The sequence below is a fragment of the Delphinapterus leucas genome, unplaced genomic scaffold (assembly GCF_059928025.1).
Source record: "Delphinapterus leucas isolate spDelLeu-1000000601 "Yukka" unplaced genomic scaffold, BTC_Dleu_Yukka2 spDelLeu_asBTCV2_sq64, whole genome shotgun sequence".
NCBI lineage: Eukaryota > Metazoa > Chordata > Mammalia > Artiodactyla > Monodontidae > Delphinapterus > Delphinapterus leucas.
Genome location: NW_028322273.1, coordinates 729,041 through 749,857, shown reverse-complemented (window position 1 = coordinate 749,857; position 20,817 = coordinate 729,041). Strand labels below are relative to the sequence as shown.

Below are 20,817 nucleotides of genomic sequence, written 5' to 3'. Positions count from 1 at the left end.
AATTCCTCATTTTTGTTCATTTGAGAAAGTCTTTAATTTCTCCTTCCTTTTTGAGGAACAATTTTCCTTAATACAGAATTCTAGCTTGGTGATTCCTTTATTTCAACATTTTAAATATTTCTCTCCACTCTCTTTTTGCTTGCATTGTTGATGACAAGAAGTCTGCTATAAATCTTATACTTCTTTCTTCATAGGTAAGGTGGTGTTTTTCTGTGTGTGTGTTTCAAGATTTTTTCTTTGATTTTCTGTAGTTTGAACACAACATGCCAGGTGAAAGTTTTTTTTATTATTTATCCCACTTGGACTCCTCTGAGTCCTTGATCTATGGTTTGGTGTCTGTCATTATTTTTGAAAAATTCTTAGCTATTTTCACCTCACAAATTATATCAGTATTGTGAACTGAAATCCCATGTTTTTTATTACCAATTCATACTCTCCTCTAATAAGCCATTCATCATAGAAGACCTGCCACCTTATACTTCCCCTAGATCCACCTCTGCTGAGACCATTGCATCAAAGTGAGAACTAATCTCGAACTGATTTTTCCAATTTTCTCTTTGCACAGTGCTGAGTAGTGGGAACTTTAATTGTAACTGATCAGTTTTTGTCTTTTATATAGTGTGCAGAATGTTTATTTGCACAAAACATAAATAACGTGTATATGTATGTGCCTGTGTATGTTATATATGTGTGTGTGTGTGTGTGTGTGTGTGTGTGTGTGTATATAAATGTTATGATTCCTTGCTCGGAAGGATGGAATCTAGGGCAACAAGAAAAGGGGGAGTGATACATGGTCTTCCTCTTAACTTTACCTTTTTTTCTCTCCTTTTCTTTTTTTACCTAAGTTATTTATTTAATTCATCTCCTGCTACAAGAAAAGTGATGGAAAATCAGTCTACTGGTCATCATTTGATGCAAATAAAGAACATGGGCTTAAGGTCCTATACATTTTACTGGTCCATGTGCAAGAATAGTCCAAATCTGAGCTGTGGTCCATGATGTAGAACAATGGTCCAGGTTTTCTTTATTCATCTTCATTGCAGGTCAGAAGTGGCTTCAAATGAGGGTTATGGAATAAAGAATGGTTACCGTATCTCTAGGAAAAGGGCTTGAACCTGATGCAGAGATGGGGATAGACAAAAACTTGGGTTCTTATGTTTTCTCTGGTGCAAACAGGAAGGCGTTCAGCAAGCTGACTCCCACCCTGGGGAACATGACAAAGTAAATAGGGGCCTTCCAAGTGTGAGCTAAGCCCTCCTTGCTTGAGGCACCTCTAGACATGGGAAGCCCCAGATGTGGTTGGGACATACCTAGAACCCCAGAAGCCCAGAGTCTAGCCACCACTCCATTTTCGACCTGATTCAAAGCTATCATTGCCTCTTTATTATTCTAGAGATTATAAAGAAATTATTATTCCTGATTAAAAACAGAATTATCAAATTTAAAATCATTGTGATAGCAGTAAGCAGCAAGTTATATTCCTTAGAAAATCAATGCAATGAAATACATACTCGGCATACATACATACTCAGTTTTTCTCAGAATTCAGAAGAAAATAATAGAAACTAGGTGTGATGAGAAAAGAGTTAAGTGAAAGAAGGTGGAAAATAAAATCCAATCTACAGAAAATTGTAACTTCATGAAACAGTCACTTTTACAAATTACAAGATTTTTTTTAATCCAGAAAGTGACATAGTTATTTATCAGTTACTAGTTTCAGAGTCCTTTCAACATTTCTGAAGACACAAGTCAAGATGAAGCTGATAATTGCCCAACATTTGATCTGATAAAAACATAATGCTGCAAACGAAGGAGAACTTTCCTCTGGTGAATGGTGGACTGAGGGGGAAAAATGAAGCACGTTTTCACCTCATGGAACTGAGAATGCATGAAGAAACGTTGATAAAATATTTGATTAACATAACCACAGATGTTCACAAACTGAGTTTTAAATAGATATTTATGGTTTTCCAAAGCAACCGAAGCAGCAGCCCATCTTCATGGGATCAGCTAGTGAGTATCAAAATTATTTAATACACTCTATCCCCTACTGTCAAAAGTGAATACTCTCAAGTGCTTGGCATTCTGTAGAATAGTGGTTAAGGAGAAACTTGAAATGTGTTTTCTCTTGTCCAGCAAGTTAACATTTTCTGTTAGGTTTCTGTTTTCTCTCGAAGGACCTACTCTTCTCTTGATGGTAAGTTATTCTCTTTAAGGACACGCTGTCCCCCCGCCCATCCCCTCAACTACAGTAGTATGCTTTATTCAGAGATTTCTATAGGGCACAGATATCATGATATGATAATGCAAAATACATACGTACATTTTAGTTAGCAGATGGTTGGTCTCCTTATATAGATTTTAAAATACAAATCAAAATAAAATTCAGATGGAATAAGGACTTAAATATGTAGAGCATAAAATTACTGGAATAATACAGGAGATAACAAACTCTGAGCTACACAATAAAAGCAGACATATAATGATTTGGTTAAACACCAAAAGCTTCAAAAAGTTTAAACAAATCTCAAAATAGAGAAATAACTTCTGCAATGCAAAATAATCAATATGGGGGAAGAGATTTCATTAAAAAATAAAGGTAAATATTATATTGAATAAATGCCAGGAAGAAGAAATTCAGGAAAGCAAATGTAAAAAATGTGATAAATACAATGAAATGCTCAAACTAACCAGTGTTCAACAAAACAAAATTTTAAATAAAAATAATATGAATGTTTTGTCTATGTTTAATTCATGAAATTTGTTAAATGTAAACTATTCAAATTGATGGAAATATAAACGTTGGACTAATATTCTGTATTGTTTTGGATTTTGCTTTCTATTTGATGGTAAGATTTAGAGACTATTTCATGTCTGTTTATAGATTTATAACTTTTTCAAAATACCTTCATAGCACATATTCTGGATTCTTCATAATTTATTTGTCATTCTTATGGGGATTTCAAGTTGTCCTCACTTGGTTGCTATGCCAGCAATTCTATACGAGAAAACCTTATCCATACAATTTGGTTTCGATGTGTTTTCTTAGCACTCATTAATTCTCCTGAAGAAACCTGCTCCTTTTCCCAAACTTTAATTCAGGAAACACAAGGATAGTCACCTAATTTTAGAACTTTGTTTTGTGTTATTGAGGTCTGTATTGTTAATCTTAGGATCTCACAGTTCTTCCTCAGTTTGGTCATGTTTCCTTATGCTAACAAAATCTTCTTTTGAGAGGTAAAAAAATATTTTTTATTCTTACTGAAGATGCACTTAAAATATTTTTCATTAATTTTTACTTTTGTTGTTGGCACCAAATTACTGAGAAAAGGGCAAAAGAAACAACTTTATTCAGCCATATATAATTACAAATCAGTTTGTTGATATTTAGTAATATTGGTTCTTATTATCCATTATCCTAAATTAAAATTTAGTATATTTACAGACGCTCAGAAACACTAGGAAGTTAAAATTACATATTATTTCTTTGCTCTTGAAATTACATTTGATAAGCTTTTGTATTTTTTTAAGGAACAACCTGTGGCTTCAGCACTTTTTGATGTAGCATTACATTAAGAACATTTTCCATGTTATTAAATATTTTTTGAAAGCATGTTAATACCTACAAAACATTCCATCTTATGCAAGTACCACATAATTTATCTGTGTCTTTATTACTTGATATTAAATGTGTTTCTAATTTCTTCTATCCCCAAACATTCTATAATAAGCATTCTTGCACATTAATCCTTGTTAATTGCTTTATTTCTTTAAAATAATTATTATAATGCTATATAAGTAAAGTATGCTGTGGGCACTCAAAACCATAGAGAAAACAGTACATCTAAATGTATTAGTGTTTAAGAATCATAACATATCGAGGGGGATTTTAAGTGAATGAACCTAGTGATTAATTTTAAGAACATAAAACTTGAGACAACCAGATATTATGTGCTCCCTAATGTGAAGAAATAAGTGTAGCACATCAACTATGAAGAGCTCTTACCAATCAAATCTGAATCAAAACTGTAGTTCCCAATCACTAATTTGTTAAAAAAGAAAAACATGAAAATCGGAGAAGTATGTTAAAAATAAAACAGGAATACACACAGAAAAATGCAAAATTTTGTTAACTCTACAAGGCAAATGACCACCCACAAGGAAGAATAAACTTCATGGAAAAAAGAGAGAGGGACAACGTATAGATTTAAAGACAAGAGAATAATCAACCAAGCTATCAATATTCTGAGCCCTGTTGGGATTCTGATTTCAATAAAACAACTTTGGAAATAAATTACGGTACATCATGCAGATATATACACTGACTAGATATTTTAATATAAAGGGTTTATTGTTAAATTTGTGGGTGGATAGCTGGAAAAGCTTTTGTCTTATTTTGTATTTTTTTAGCCCTTATGCTATTTTTTCCCCGATGAAAAATCCTATGTTTAGGATTTTCATCTATACTATTCAGGGGTTAAAGTAACTCTGAAGTAATCCTAAAGTAACCTTAAAGTAATCGTGTTTTGGGCAGAGCCAAAACACGATTGGACGTATGTTGATAATTATTGATCTTCTCTATATTTCCATATTTTTTGAGAATTTAAAATGCCACAAAAGGGAGCAACAGGAAATGAGTTTACTATTTTGGTGGGGAATAGATAATACAGTCTTGTTATATATATATATGGTTTATCCTGAAGAGCTTTGGGAAAGGAAGTGATATGATGGGATTCACAAGTGAGAGTGCACTCTTATGAACATGGACATGAATTCGTCCAGGAGCAAGGAGACCATTAATACCTTCCTCAATTTCTATAATTCCAGTGCCCTCTCTGTCACACTCTTATGGGCTATAATTTCTCTACAGAATGATAATAGAATGATAAAGAAAATAAGAATGAATGAAAAATGAGATGTGAAAGCCAAAGGGACTCCTTGGTAGAGGCCAAGAAGCCCTCGTTTTGCAACAGGAGTGCAGAGAAAGCCAAACATGAGGCCTGAGATTTATTAGTCTGTGCGACTAACTTCAAAGGAGGTTAAACTTGGCAGATTTGTTATACCAAGGGCATTGCCCCCATTGGGAAAATCTGAAGCTTTAACACACAGAATCTAGACATGCGGATGATTGCTCCTGAAGATTTTGATTCCTCTGACACTTCTGAACCTTCTAAGCCTGCAGAAGTGTTCCATTCCTTTTTGCTAAGAGCAGTCATCTCAATAATCCTGAAAGGCAGCAGATATACCACTCAAGATCTGCCCTCACTTTCCCTCCTGGCCACTTGGCTTATACCTAGGTTTTAAGTCACAATATCAAGCAACTGAGGATGCACTTGGCTTCATAAACAAAGTAGTGTAATTTAAAGATGCTGTAAATCTATCTGACATGTATCAGTAGCCATCTGGGATGGATGAGTGGCACTGTGTTAGAAGATTCTTTATCAGAGGGACTGGAACATAGAATTGGAAAGGGAAGAATTTATTTACCTGAGAATATTCTTTGGAGATAAAGGATTTAGTGTCCGGGAAAGAACCTCAGGAGATTGTACAAACTAATAAGGTGGCTCCCAGTACATGGCATGGTACACACAGTGGCCAAGCTGAGCAAAATTGAAATGCATGAACTGCAATGTCAGATGATGGATAAAGAAATTAAAAAGTTCAGAGAAGTAGACATGCTAGAATGGATGTAATATGTACAGTCAGAAGATAAGCATGATGGTTATGTTCCTTGGGAAGGCCCAAGGACACAAAATTTATCAAGACCATATGAATGGCCTGGTGAGACAGGAAGCAGCATCATTAAAAAGTTCAGGGGCTTCCCTGGTGGCGCGGTAGTTGAGAGTCCGCCTGCCGATGCAAGGGACGCGGGTTCGTGCCCCGGTCTGGGAGGATCCCACATGCCGCGGAGCAGCTGGGCCTGTGTCCGGAGCCTGTGCTCCACAACGGGAGAGGCCACAACAGTGAGAGGCCCGTGTACAGGAAAAAAAAAAAAAAAAAATTCAGTAATGTCTCTACTCTTCATTTTAGGGCTGGAGATAGAAAATACTGTTACAGAATTTATCTAGCTGAAAACAATGTCCATGAATGGACTTTAAAATAGTAGAGTCTAGGTGGCAGCAGTTAACTGTCAGTAACCAGGTGGTACTTAACCACATATGTTGTGATCACTAGCAAAGTTGGAGTAATAGCCCTGGGAACCAGATACACAGGGACTTACAAGGATGGTTAATAGAATATGACCTCCCTAGGGGCAAAATAGATTGGTGGCTGACAAAGTCACTACTCAGCTTGAACCAGCAGAAGAAATCAAGGTTTGGTGATTGGGCGTCTGAGGATAGCCACCCTAATAAATATGTCATGATTCCTTGCATAGGTTTCAGACTGGGGACCATTGTTCAGAATCAGAGCCCACTAAACAGTGGTTCCAAGTGGAACAATTGCAATACCATAGCATGTATACAAAGCAATGATTTGCTGCATTTTTCCTCAAGAAAATTATGGCCATTTACTCATTTGACTATAAATTGGGAGATGGGGATTACTCATTTTTAGCACTGTTGGTATAGGTTATAGGGTTTCTGTGATATTGAAGTACGAATACTTTGAAACATTATTGTGGCCTTCCTATATGTATGGGGGCATATGGGAGACAGGTAGTAAATCACTTACATAGACCACCTGATGGTCATTTCCCTGGGCCCTGAATGTTTAATTGGTATTAACATACTTGGAAGTTAGTACAACTTCCAGATTGGGTCCTTGGTTGTAGATAACTACCAAAATAGGGAAAGCCACATGGAAGCCTCTGAAACTGTTCCTGTCATGAGAAAGTAAGTAAAAATATAGAAATAAAAATTGTATCATATATGTATTATATAGAGTTTAGGAGATTTATATCAGCTATGAGTTTCTAAGAGATGCCAAGGATGGTGGTCCTTATCACATCCCCAGTTAAGTTACCTAGCAATGATCTTGCAAAAACCAGATGGATCCTGGAAGGTGACTGTAGACCGCTGCAAGCTCAACCCAGTAGTTGCCCTGATTGAAGTTGCCACGATGGATGTGGTAACTTTGTTAGAACAGATAGAGCCTCAGGTTCTGGTATATGGACATTGTTTTGGCATATGCATTCTTTTCTATTTCAGTAAGAAAAGAGGATCAGGGAGAGTTTTTGCTCACTTCAAATGTGTAATAAACACTTGCAAATTTTGCTGTTGAGCTGTAATTCCTTTTCCTCTGCTATAATGTAGTCCAAAGGGATCTCGGACTATCTAAACATTGCAGAGCGCAGCACATGAATCCATTGCTTTCAGGATAGCATGTTAATCTCTTCAAATAGTTAGTACTATGAAGGCCTTCATGAGACACTGTTTAGAGGATGGAGTGGTCATGATGGCAGAGAGAGAGGCCAACAGCGTGGATTCTCACTAACTAACTAAGGCTAATCTAGCTACTGCTACTGCCAAATGTCCAACCTGTAAGAAAAAGAGACCAAAACCAAGCTCCAAAATTACATAATTTCTTGAGACTTACTATCTACCTGGTAACAAGTTAACTATTTTGAATAGCTTCCATCCTGAGAATATCACTGGTCTTGTCACTAGAATAAATTATTATTATATATTTCTGCCAGTGTATATGGGTTTCAAAAACATTCCTGTTCTGCTAATTGTTTTTCAAAGAAATGAGTTTTATGGAAGGTGTGATGGTTTATTTTATGCCTCAACTTGACTGGGCCACAGGGTGGCCAGATATTTGGTCAAACATTACTCTGGGTGTATCTGTGAGGATGTTTCTTTTTTTGTTTGTTTTTTTCTTTTGAACATCTTTATTGGAGTATAATTGCTTACAAAGGTGTGTTAGTTTCTCCTTTATAACAAAGTGAATCAGCTATACATATACATTTATCCCCATATCTCCTCCTCCTTGAGTCTCCTTCCCACCCTCCCTATCCCAGCCCTCTAGGTGGACACAAAGCACCGAGCTGATGTCCCTGTGCTATGCAGCTGCTTTCCCCACTAGCTATCTATTTTATATTTGGTGGTGTATATATGTCCATGCCACTCTCACTTCGTCCCAGCTTACCCTTTCCCCCTCCCCATGTCCTCAAGTCCATTATCTACGTTTGTGTCTTTATTCCTGTCCTGCCCCTGAGTTCTTCAGAACCATATATTTTTTTAGATTCCATCTAAATGTGTTAGCATATGGTATTTGTTTTTCTCCTTCTGACTTACTTTACTCTGTATGACAGTCTCTAGGTCCATCCACCTCACTACAAACAACTCAATTTTGTTTCTTTTTATGGCTGAATAATATTCCATTGTATATATGTGCCACATCTTTATCCATTCATCTGTCGATGGACACTTAGGTTGCTTCCATGTCCTGGCTATTGTAAATAGAGATGCAATGAACATTGTGGTACATGACTCTTTCTGAATTATGGTTTTCTCAGGGTATATGCCCAGTAGTGGGATTGCTGGGTCGTATGGTAGTTCCATTTTTACTTTTTTAAGGAAGCTCCATATTGTTCCCCATAGTGGCTGTATCAATGTACATTCCCACCAACAGTGCAAGAGGGTTCCCTTTTCTCCACACCCTCTCCAGCATTTATTGTTTGTAGATTTTTTGATGATGGCCATTCTGACCAGTGTGAAGTGATACCTCATTGTAGTTTTGATTTGCATTTCTCTAATGATTAGTGATGTTGAGCATCCTTTCATATGTTTATTGGAAATCTGTATATTTTCTTTGGAGAAATGTCTCTTTAGGTCTTCTTCCCATTTTGGGGTTGGGTTGTTTGTTTAATTGGTATTGAGCTGCATGAGCTGCTTGTAAATTTTGGAGATTACTCCTTTGTCAGTTGCTTCAATTGCACATATTTTCTCCCATTCTCAGGGTTGTCTTTTCATCTTCTTTATGGTTTCTTTTGCTGTGCAAAATATTTTAAGTTTCATTAGGTCCCATTTGTTTATTTTTCTTTTTATTTCCATTACTCTAGGAGGTGGGTCTAAAAGGATCTTGCTGTGATTTATGTCATAGACTGTTCTCCCTATGTTTACCTCTAAGGGTTTTATAGTGTCTGGCCTTACATTTAGGCCTTTAATCCATTTTGAGTTTATTTTTGTGTATGGTTTAAGGTAGTTTTCTAATTTCATTCTTTTACATGTAGCTGTCCAGTTTTCCCAGCACTACTTATTGAAGAGGCTGTCTTTTCTCCGTTGTATATCCTTGCCTCCTTTATCAGAAATAAGGTGACCATATGTGCGTGGGTCACCTCTGGGCTTTCTATCCTGTTCCATTGATCTTGATTTCTGTTTTTGTGCCAGTACCATACTGTCTTGACTACTGTAACTTTGAGTGCAGTCTGAAGAAGGGAGCCTGATTCCTCCAGCTCCATTTTTCTTTCTCAAGGTTGTTTTGGCTCTTTGGGGTCTTTTGTGTTTCCATATAAATTGTGAAATTTTTTGTTCTAGTTCTGTGAAAAACACCATTGGTAGTTTGATAGGGATTGCATTGAATCTGTAGATTGCTTTGGGTAGTAGAGTCATTTTCGCAATGTTGATTCTTCCAATCTAAGAACATGGTTTATCTCTCCAACAGTTTGTATCATCTTTAATTTCTTTCATCAGTGTCTTATAGTTTTCTGCATACAGCTCTTTTGTTTCCTTAGGTAGGTTTTTTCCTAGGTATTTTATTCTTTTTGTTGCAATGGTAAATGGGAGTGTTTCCTTCATTTCACTTTCAGATTTTATATCATTAGTGTATAGGAATGCAAGAGATTTCTGAGCACTAATTTTGTATCCTGCTACTTTACCAAATTCATTGATTAGCTCTAGTAGTTTTCTGGTAGCATCTTTAGGATTCTCTGTGTATAGCATAATGTCATCTGCAAACAGTGACAGTTTTACTGCTTCTTTTCCAATTTGGATTCCTTTTATTTCTTTTTCTTCTTACATTGCTCTGGTGAAAACTTCCAAAACTATGTTGAATAATAGTGGTGAGAGTGGGCAACCTTGTCTTGTTCCTGATCTTAGTGGAAATGATTTCAGTTTTTCACCATTGAGAACGATGTTGGCTGTGGGTTTTTCATATATGGCCTTTATTATGTTGAGGTAGGTTCCCTCTATGCCTACTTTCTGCAGGGTTTTTATCATAAATGGGTGTTGAATTTTGTCAAAGGCTTTTCTGCATCTATTGAGATGATCCTACGGTTTTTCTCCTTCATTTTGTTAATATGATTTATCACATTGATTGATTTGCGTATATTGCAGAATCCTTGCACCCCACTCGATCATGCTTTATGATCCTTTTAATATGCTGTTGGATTCTGATTGCTAGTATTTTGTTGAGGATTTTTGCATCTAAATTTCTTAGTGGTATTGGCCTGTAGTTTTCTTTTTTTGTGAAATCTTTGGTTTTGGTATCAGGGTGATGGTGGCCTCATAGAATGAGTTTAGGAGTGTTCCTCCTTCTGCTATATTTTGGAAGAGTTTGAGAAAGACAGGTGTTAATTCTTCTCTAAATGTTTGATAGAATTCGCCTCTGAAGCCATCTGGTCTTGGGCTTTTGTTTGTTGGAAGATTTTTAATCACAGTTTCAATTTCAGTATTTGTGATTGGTCTATTTATATTTTCTATTTCTTCCTGGTTCAGTCTCGGAAGGTTGTGCTTTTCTAAGAATTTGTCCATTTCTTCCAGGTTGTCCATTTTATTGGCATAGAGTAGCTTCTAGTGATCTCTCATGATCCTTTATATTTCTGCAGTGTCAGTTGTTACTTCTCCTTTTTCATTTCTAATTCTATATTTTGAATCTTTTCCCTTTTTTTCTTCATGAGTCTGGCTATTGTTTATCAATTTTGTTTATCTTCACAAAGAACAAGGTTTTCATTTTATTGATCTTTGCTATTGTTTCCTTCATTTTTTTTTCATTTATTTCTGATTTGATCTTTATGATTTCTTTCCTTCTGCTAACTTTGGGGGATTTTTTGTTCTTTCTCTAATTTCTTTAGTTGTAAGGTTAGGTTTCTTATTTGAGATGTTTCTTCTTTCTTGTGGTGGGATTGTATCGCTATATACTTCCCTCTTAGAGCTGCTTTTGCTACATCCCATAGGTTTTGGGTCATCGTGTTTTCATTGTCATTTGTTTCTAGGTATTTTTTGATTTCCTTTTTGATTTCTTCAGTGATCTCTTGGTTATTTAGTTGTGTATTGTTTAGCCTCCATGTGTTTGTATTTTTTATAGATTTTTTTCCTGTGATTGATATCTAGTCTCACAGCATTGTGGTTAGAAAAGATACTTGATATGATTTCAATTTTCTTAAATTTACAAATGCTTGATTTGTGACCCAAGATATCTATCCTGGAGAATGTTCCATGAGCATTTGAGAAGAAAGTGTATTCTGTGGTTTCTGGATGGAATGTCCTATAAATATGAATTAAGTCCATCTTGTTTACTGTATCATTTAAGGCTTGTGTTTCCGTCATTATTTATTTTCATTTTGGATCATCTGTGGGGTGTTAAAGTGCCCTACTATTATTGTGTTACTGTCGATTTTCCCTTTTATGGCTGTTTGCATTTGCCTTATGTATTGAGGTGCTCCTATGTTGGGTGCATAAATATTTACAATTTTTATATCTTCCTGTTAGATTCATCCCTTGCTCATTTGTAGTGTCCTTCGTTCTCTCTTGTAATAGTCTTTATTTTAAAGTCTATTTTGTCTGATATGAGAATTGCTACTCCAGCTTTCTTTTGATTTCCATTTGCATGGAATATCTTTTTCCATCCCCTCACTTTCAGTCTGTATGTGTCCCTCAGTCTGAAGTGGGTCTCTTGTAGACAGCGTATATATGGGTCCTGTTTTTGTATACATTCAGCCAGTCTAAGTCTTTTGGTTGGAGCATCTAAACCATTTACATTTAAGGTAGTTATCGATATGTATGTTCCTATTACCAGTTTCTTAATTGTTTTGGGTTTGTTATTGTAGGTATTTTCCTTCTCTTGTGTTTCTTGCCTAGAGAAGTTCCTTTCACATTTTTTGTAAAGCTGGTTTGTTGTTGCTGGATTCTCTTAGCTTTTGGTTGTCTGTAAAGGTTTTAATTTCTCTATCAAATCTGAATGAGATCCTTGCTGGGTAGAGTAATCTTCATTGTATGTTTTTCCCTTTCATCACTTTAAATGTCATACCACTCCCATCTGGCTTGCAGAGTTTCTGCTGAAAGATCAGCTGTTAACCTTTTGGGGATTCCCTTGTACTTATTTGTTGCTTTTCCCTTCCTGCTTTTAATATATTTTCTTTGTATTTAATTTTTGATAGTTTGATTAATATGTGTCTTGGCGTGTTTCTCTGATAGTATCCTATTGGACTCTCTGTGCTTCCTGGACTTGATTGACTCTCTGTGGAATCAGGAGGTGTTGCTTTCCTGGTATCCTTGTGCGACAGTACCCTAAGGTTTCAGCACTATGAACCAGGGAATCTCACCCCAGTATTCAGCTTCAGTATTCAGTCGCTACTGGGGTTCCACTTGCCCCCTGGTTGATCTCAGTCTCCATTTCAAGTGATATTGTATGACCCAAAGCCCTACTCTGTATCACATTGTTGGTCTTTCTATCCTGGTCAACCCCTACCTTAATCTGGTGTGGTCAGACCCCTATACAAAGATGCTCCTGTCAGGCATGACCTTCCAAAGGATATATCTCCCTGAGAGCAAAGGCAAAGGCCAGACCTCTTTAGGGTAAAGTTAACTTCCCTACAATACAAGTACATTTATCAAAGTCACGTTTATGCTATCATTTTAAGGATTTGCAATAGTGATTCCAAAGTTCAGACAACATTGTAAAGTTTCTTGTCCTTTTATTCTGTTGAAATAATGACACCTGCTTACTAGGAATATGAAAAAGCTCCAGCCAAGGTGACACTTGGACACAATTTCACTTATATGCCAGCTCTAAGAAGTCACTTGCCTGTTCACTATCCTTAATTTATCACAGAGTTAATGAAATTTTATGCTCTTCTTGTATAATCATTTGTACACCTTCTATGATTAATCTTACACAGTCATTTTTCCACAATAATTTAAACAAAATTTCAGTGTATTTAGCTCATTTTTATTGTATGTGTTCCGTGATATTAGGAAAATGTCACTTAATTTACGAAATTAAATCTAAATATTTTTATTATCCATAAATCTTATATTTATTTAGTATAGGTCTTGCCATCATGGAATGTTTTTCTATTAGAAACTTTGATAAATGTGTTGTAACCATAGGAATGATTTGCAAGACAGCAGGAGTAGTCAATATAGACTAAATTAATGTGTTAGGTTTAGTGTTCACACAGCATGCTTTACTTTAATTGATTACTCTATAGCCAAACTTAAATTACTAGTATCAGTGCTGATAGAAGAAAATGAATATTTAATAAAACACCCTTTGTATCATAGTAGCAGATTAATCTAAGTAAAAAAGCTATCATTTGTAATAAGCTTTTAAGGCTACTTTGATATCTTGAATACATGCAATATTAAAGAGCTTATAAATACAAAGAGCAAGATAAGTTGGGATAATTTAACAAAAAGTCTCTGCAATTAACTGAATTATGATGCATTTGGATTTAAAAATTAAGTAATACACTTACATTGAGAAGAAGTGGCAATACATTTTTTCTAGCTTTGAAATTGCAACAGATTCATTTATCAATAGAATTATATCAACAAAAATAACATAATGAGTAAATGATTAATTTATGAACTTCATAACTAACTCTTAGAGTCATTGATGTTTACATATAGATAATCTTAAGACAAATAATTCATGGATAAAGTACATTTTATTCCCCCATCATCAATCACCATCATTGTCATCGATACAACAGAGTTTTTGGAATAAAACTCAAATGAATAACAATAAGGAATATCACATTACTAAAATGTAAAACATTATATAACTAAGAAAAACCTTGTAGGTTAATATTGAGAGTAAAAATAGAATAAAATTACAGATAAGGATAAAAGGCAAATTTTATGCATTCTTAAATATATTCTTTAAATCCCAAACATAATTTTGACTATTAAAGTATTTAAATTCCTCAATCTGGAGATGCGTTACAAAAAATAATCCTGTATACACTATAAAATCAGAAGTATATAATACCTTAGTGGTTTATTATGACTGTTGAACTTCAACTGTGTCTTTAGCTCCATGGATTTTATTCCATTGTATGTTAAAATTGAAAATCAGTGATTGCAAGAAAAAAATTAATTCCCGTTTTTTTCCCCATGTTTCTCCCAAAGTGGCTGAAGTAGGAGATGGAAACATTACCATTGAAAAAGAAGGTACAAGAAGAGCCAGATTTATGGGCATGCACCTAGTGCATCCACTCAGACCCAGACAGAAGGACTACACACTTGGTTTAATGCTCTATTGTTGCCATCTTGAAATTCTGAAGAATTTTTGAATAAGGAGCACTGCATTTTCACTTTTCACTGAGTATGCATAGCCATAAATAAAGTCAAACCTGTTGGTGATGTCAATCTGGAAAACTCCTATCTGGGTCAAGGAGAGACTGACTGGGCATGGCTGCCAGGCATGTGCTTAAATGAATACTTGGAGAGACCATATATAAAATAGATAAACAACAAGGATTTACTGTCTAGCATAGGGAAATATATTCAGTATCATATACTAACCTATAATGGAAAAGAACTGAGAAAAAAGAATATATATTAATTTATTCATACAAATGTATAACCGAATCACTTTGCTGTACACCTGAAACTAACACAATATCGTAAATCAAATATACTTCAATTAAAGAAAAGAATACTTGGAGAGAACATGACTATTCTCTGAAACTTGGAATAAGCCTGTGACCCTGGGTTTTATTCCTTTCCAGTACAGCTTGTCTGTTCTGAAGAGATTTTGACTGGCAAATAGTGAAGAGACCCTTCTTTACTTGATAAAAGCAAACAAATAAATACCAACAATAACCAAAAAAAAGGAGGATGGGCAATATCAATATTAAAATGGACAAATTCATGATCCACGAAGAATATATATGAATAGCAAACACTTTTAGAATAATGAGAAGATGATTAATATTGGTCTTATAATGTAAGTGGAAATCTTTGACTCATCTCTCAAAATGATTTTAAGCAAGTCCATAGAAAACTTTAAAAATGATAGCGATTTTGAAGAGTATAAGTACAAGTCTGAATTAATAGGTTTATACTGAAATTTAAAATTAGACTAAATAGACATGCAAAGAGCTCCCAAATATCTGAAAAACGTTCAAAATTTATGTTCTCAAAGCAATAAACTTTAATCAGTTATTAAAAATAGAAAAAAAACAGTTTCTGGCCTCAGTGCAATAACTTGAGAAATTAATAAGCTTAATAACACAATAACAAGTAGGAAATTATAATATAGAACTCATTTAAATAGCTCTAATTACTCTGAAAGAAAGCAAAATTACAATGCCTATTTAGAAATTAAGTACTTACAGAACCAAACATAACAAAGTATATAAAATATACTAAACCTTTACTCAAAGAGAACACGAAAAGCTATAAATCCTTTCATTATTAAGAAGAGAGAGTATATATATATATATAACATAATTATTAAATTTCAGTGGATTTATTGGAAAAATGGACATGAAATTAGATGAAGCTAGAAACAGATAACACTCCATGAGAGCTTAATATATGACCAGACTTTTCTATAAATATTGCTGGAATTATCAATCTCAGTCTTGAATGATACTATTATGAGCCTTATTTCACCTATGAAGAAACTCAGGCACAGAGATGTTAAGTAACTTGCCCAAGTAACTTGCCCAAGGTCACACAGATGTGTAAATGGAAGAGCTAGTTTATGAATAAAGTCAGTGTAGAACCATAACCTGGGCTCTTAACCTCTATGCTCCACCCCTTTGTATAATAAAATAGCTCATACTGACATGATTACTACTCACCAAGCCCTACTCTGAGTGTTTTACATATTTTAATGAAAGACAAAATAGGTCAAAAAAATATGAAATCAAAGTGCATTTGACTGTTATGCTGTACCCACATGGACAGAAATTCTGTTCTTTTTATCTTAATTTCACTCTTTGGGGACATAAACTATTGTTCAATAAGTTTTATTTTAAGCTGTGAAGGACATTTGAGCTGTTCTTTCTGACCCTAGCTGTGTTTGTTTGTTTGTGTTTTGGCAGGTGGGAGAGGGAGATACATTAGGAGTAGATATAAATTAAACCCTCATAGAATCAATGAGAGACAGCAATACTGAAATTATAACAAGGCACATGTCCATGGATGCTGGAAAGCAGAAATTAAGGGTAAGGACATGCAGCAGCTTTATACTATTCAAGATGTCACCAGCAGTCCCTCTGCCAAGATCACAGGTGCCATGCTAGAGCTACCAGGGCAATTACTGCTGTCATGATAGTAATGACACAACAAAACAAAACTCTCCCAATTCTTGAGCCAAATGTCCCACTTTGAAAAGCCACATAGAAAGGGTGAATGTGCATTTGGTTAAGCTTGAGTCACATGTCTGACCATAGCCCGCAAAGAAGGATCTGCCCTCTCTACTTCATATGAGGCACTAAGGTGAGAAATATATAATCGGCATGGGAATCCTCCTCTGTCAGCACCACAAACAGGGTAATAGAGAAGTGTCTGGCAAGCAGGCCATCCTGACAGCACACATACAAAACAAACTCACATTCACATGATTGTTTGCTTCTCTTGCTTTTCCATGAGTTTCACAAAAGTAGAAACTATTCCACAGTTTTCATCATCTGTTACCTAAATCATTTCTTTCTTGAATTTATTAGGCATTTAATATAAGCACTTTGACAGAATTGATGAGTATTTAAAAGAATGAATAAATGAATAATCAAAAGTGTGTTTCTTTCTAGAAGTTTAGAATCTACCTCTACCAAACAAACAAGGCACAACAATTAGAGATACCAAAGCATAACAACATATACAATTTAATACATATCTTCTTTACAACCCATAGTTGACCAGAACAATGTATAGTTTGCCTTGACTGTCATCAAAATTAAGAGAAAAATCTATTCACACTGAAAGACAGCAAAACATGTTAATATATTGCTCATGTGTTGTTTACATCATGAACCATTTCCTGCAAAATGAAGAATGACAAATTGCAACTTACATGACCTTTGAAATACACTATCATATATGGCAAGCCTTCCTTCAAGGATTTTAAATAGTAGGATAAATAGGTTGTCAAAAAAAAAAGCGACCTATAAAACTCATCTAGTTGAGTGGCAGGTTTTTGTATGAACACTTTTTTGAATAAGAATGCTGAGTTTCATATATATATACATACAAATATATATATATACAAATATATATATATTTGTATATATATACAAAATTTGTATATATATATATATTTTTTAATGATCATGGGTACTAACTCTAAATCCTTACAGAGAAAAAAACCATGCAGAAAAGATGATCTGTTTTGAAAATGTGAAGTTAGTTCATATCTTGCTTCATGTTGTAAATATATTGAGCTTGAATTTGCACAAGGACTGGATTTGAAAGGAAAAGTTTAAGATTATCATTCCATTTCTTAGAATCAAATCAAGAGAAAAAAATTTTTTCTTTGTACAGTTGGGAGTGGGAGGTGCATGAATGAATTCTTTCTAAATTCCTTTTAAAATAATTTTTCAATAAAATTTATGTAAAATTCACACTCAGGAATAAAACAGTGAAACTGTGGAAAAATTAAATAAAATGGGAAATATGGAAACCACGATTTCAAAGTTCTTTAGTGACGCTGTATAGAAAGTGTATATAAACAAATAATGTGTAATGCTTTGTACTAGTATATAGCTCTAGGAGTATTTTGATCCAAAAAAGTCCTTGTTTTATAGAAATCCATGAATTTTGAGTTCTGCTTTAAGGAATTTACAGTGAAAACCTTGAAATTGCCTTGAGGATGAATTAAATTAATTCATTATGTCAAAATTTGAGGAAGAGATTTCATAAATGGAACAGGAGAATGCACTTATTTTACTGGCTCAGAAGAACACACATGAATTTTGAAAATTTGAATGACAAGAAAAATTGTTTCTTTGAGAACTCACTTGACATCCTCTTTCTTTTTGATTACTTTGGAGACCTAATATAAATTCACAGACATATTTTCAACCATAAAATCCATCTTTTGATAGATTTCTTAAAGTGGCTTCCAGTTTATAATGAATAATTTGTGCCTTAAAATGTAATGTGTGAAGAGACGGTTTTTGCCCCATGTAGGGCAGTGGAATTTGTTGTTTGGTAGACTTACGGATGAACGGTGCAGAAGGGATGTTCAGAAAGATCTTGAAAGCTGTTGGTTGTCAAGTAAATGCACACGTGGCCTCAACACCAGAGCATCACGTGCCTTGGTGATCCCTGACCCCTGGAACTGGAGCTGGTGTTTCAACCATTTTACTCTAATTCAATATTAATAAATTTCTTCTTCTGTTAGTTTGATTTTTATGGAGTTGTGATTTTTTTTCATGCAGGACAGATTGATCAAGTAGATATGAGAGAAGGGTGGAGTCAAGATGGTGTACTAGGAGGACACAAAATTTGCGCCTCCTCACAACTAGGGCACCTACCAGGCAATGGTGGGTCCACGGACACCTAAGGGGATGGGAGGAACCCCCAGTGACTGGGTAGGATGTGGGGCATGGGGGGAGTGAGGGAGGAGGAGAAGTGGAGGCGAGTCAGGACTGGCCCCCCTGAGGGGTGGCTGGGGGAAGGGAAGGGATCCCATGCCAGAAGGGGGAAATTGGAGGACCACTGGGAGGGAAGAAGATCAAAAGGGAGCATGGCCAGGTTGCCCCTGCCCACCACCTGGGCCCCTCCAGCCACGCAGGTCCTGAAGGAGTGGGAGGGAGGGAAGGGCGATCAAAAGTAAAGGCCAGACCTCTGGGACTGGCACCCCTGAGGGGCGGCTGGTGGAGGGGAGGAGTTCCTACACCCAGTGAGACCCACTCACAGATAGGGGTCCAGCAGCAATGGGGGGAGACCATGGGGGAGGGGCACGAAGGAAGGGAAAGGAACACGGCTGGTGCTTTCCCTGTACACTTAAGCACCAGGAAGCCTGTTGGGCTCCCAGGCCTAATCCTCTGCATTTGGAGCCTCCCTCCTGCAGTGCAGAGCCCAAGCCCCGCCCCTACACCCCCACCCAGGGCCATACCTCTACACTCAGAGACCCCCTCCAGTGAGCTTGGCCTAAACCCCACCCATACACCCTCACTCAGGGTCCTACCTCCAAACTCCAGAAGCCCACAGTCCAGAGGCCTTCCTTTCCACGTGCTGCCTCTCCCCTTCTGCTCAGGTCCTAAGCAGAGGCCCCGCCCCACACTTGAAAGTCACCCCCCACCCACGCACCTAGGCCCCCTCCCACACTTGGACATCGCCCCATGTAGGTCCCGCCCCACACTCAAAAGTCACCCCCCCACCCTAAACACTGCCCCAGCCTAAGTTCTCCCCCCAAACTCCGCCCACATAGCCAAGGCTGTTTTTTATTTTCTTCTATTCCTTTTTGCTCTGTCAGATTGGGGTTATGTTTTACCTTGTTGATTCATTATTGTTGATTCTTTTATATTTTTATTTTTCGTAATCTTTTATTTTTCTAATTTTATTTTATTCTTTATATTTTGTTAGTGATTTTTCCTTTTGGCTTGTTCCCCCCCCCAATTTTTTTTTCTTTTTTCTGTTGTGTATTTATTTTACCTTGTTGCAGTTGTTTCAATTATAGTTTTATTTATCCTAATAGATTTTTTATCTTTCTAATTTTATTTTGTTTTTTATTCTTTGATATTGTACTGCTCCTTATTTTCTTTCTTCCTTTTTTTTTTTTTTTTTTTTTTTTTTTACTGTGCCATGAAGCTTGCAGGATCTTGGTTCCCCAGCTGGATGTCAGGCCCAAGCTCCAGCGATGGGAGCTCTGAGTCAAAACCGCTGGACTAACAGAGAACCTCAGAGCCCAGGGAATATCAATCGGAGTGAGGCCTCCCGGAAGTCCTCATCTCAGCACCAAGACCCAGCTCTATCCAAGTGCCTACAAACTCCAGTGCTGGGCGACTCATGACAAACAACCTGTAAGACAGGAATACAAAAGCACACCCCCCCCCAAAAAAAAGAAACAACAAAAAAATATGTTGTTGAAGGAGCAAGGTAAAAACCTACAAGACCAAATAAATGAAGATGAAATAGGCAACCTACCTGAAAAGAATTCAGAGTAATGATAGTAAAGGTGATCCAAAATCCAGGAAACAGAAGGGAGAAAATACAAGAAACATAAGGAGGACCTAGAAGAACTACAGAGCAAACAAACACTGATGATCAACACAGTTACTGAAATTACAAATACTCTAGAAGGAATCAATAACAGAATAACTGAGGCAGAAGATGGAAAAGTGAGCTGGAAGATAAAATGGTGGAAATAACTGCCACAGAGCAGAATAAAGAAAAAAGAATGAAAAGAATTGAGGACAGTCTCAGAGACCTCTGGGACAACATTAAACAGACCGAATTATATGGGTCCCAGAAGAAGAAGAGAGAAAAGGAAAGGGTCTGAGAAAAACTTTGAAGAGATTATAGTCGAAACTTCCCTAACATGGGAAAGGAAATAGTCAATTAAATCGAGGAAGCAGAGAGTACCATACAGGATAAACCCAAAGAGAAACACACCAAGACATATATTAATCAAACTATCAAAACTTAAATACAAAGAAAAAATTATTAAAAGCAGCAAGGGAAAAGCAACAAATTC

General features: G+C 36.0%; 1 protein-coding gene across 1 annotated transcript in view; it reads left to right on the top strand.

The window, feature by feature from the left end:
• Positions 1 to 18,524, top strand: part of LOC149743867 (uncharacterized) — a 103,988-nt gene extending 85,464 nt beyond the window's left edge. Inside the window, exon 8 of the mRNA XM_089906098.1 lies at positions 14,295 to 18,524. The gene's annotated coding sequence lies outside the window, so the exon portion shown is untranslated. The remainder of the gene's footprint in view (positions 1 to 14,294) is intronic.
• The last annotated feature ends 2,293 nt before the right edge of the window (positions 18,525 to 20,817 follow it).